The 797-nt window shown below is 47.3% G+C and overlaps 1 protein-coding gene across 1 annotated transcript in view; it reads right to left on the bottom strand.

The window, feature by feature from the left end:
• F9 (coagulation factor IX) overlaps nt 1-797 on the bottom strand; it is a 10,421-nt gene that overhangs the window by 4,472 nt on the left and 5,152 nt on the right. The gene's annotated exons all lie outside the window — the stretch shown is intronic.

Below are 797 nucleotides of genomic sequence, written 5' to 3'. Positions count from 1 at the left end.
CTGGGCTGGAGGAGCCATCTCCAGGGATGTGTGATGGAGCAAAGCCCAGGCTGAGGCACAGCGAGGTTCCTGTCCTTCCCCACCCCTCACTCCTCTGTGCTGGGAACACCTCGGAGGTGGGAAACCACCAGTCTGAGAGGCCCTCGCAATTCTCAGTGAGTTTTCAAATAACTTCACAGCAGATTAACTCCACTCCTACTTCCTCAAGGACACCTCCCTTCCTGTAGCCATTTTAATGCCATCATTTACTATTTTTACAGAGCTCTTCTTCACGCCTCACTTCCAGCTCTATTTTTGCTCCTGACTTCCCCAAGAAATCTGCAATGAGACTATTTAAATTTGATGCAACTTTGAAATGCTCTTTTTAACGTACACTCCTCTCTTGCCAGAGCAGAAACACAACTAGAAAGAGAATCTTTTATTAGTGCAGTGAGTCTAGCACATTATGCAAGTTGCACAGCCCCTGATTATATTATAAGAGCTGAATATCCCTCTTGCTTAAATTATCAGCTGTTTGGTTTTCATAAACTCCTCAACCCATCAGGAAAATATTTGCCTTTTATTTGCCTCCAGAATCAAGGTTGCTGCTGATAATTATAATTACGAATTAAGCAGAGTGCCATTGAGAGGAAGTCAGGATAATCCTGCCCTGCCCAGCACCTGCTGCTCAGCCTGGCGTGAGAAAGGGGAGAATGGGGGTTCCATGGGGAAACTCTGCTTTCAGCAGGGTGTCCCTGGCTGAGCAGGCCCAGAAGGGCTGGGGCATAGAGGAAGGGCTCTGTGTCACCATTTGCCAT

The sequence above is a fragment of the Parus major genome, chromosome 4A, assembly GCF_001522545.3.
Source record: "Parus major isolate Abel chromosome 4A, Parus_major1.1, whole genome shotgun sequence".
Taxonomy (NCBI): Eukaryota; Metazoa; Chordata; class Aves; order Passeriformes; family Paridae; genus Parus; species Parus major.
This window is presented reverse-complemented; position numbering and strand designations above follow the sequence as displayed.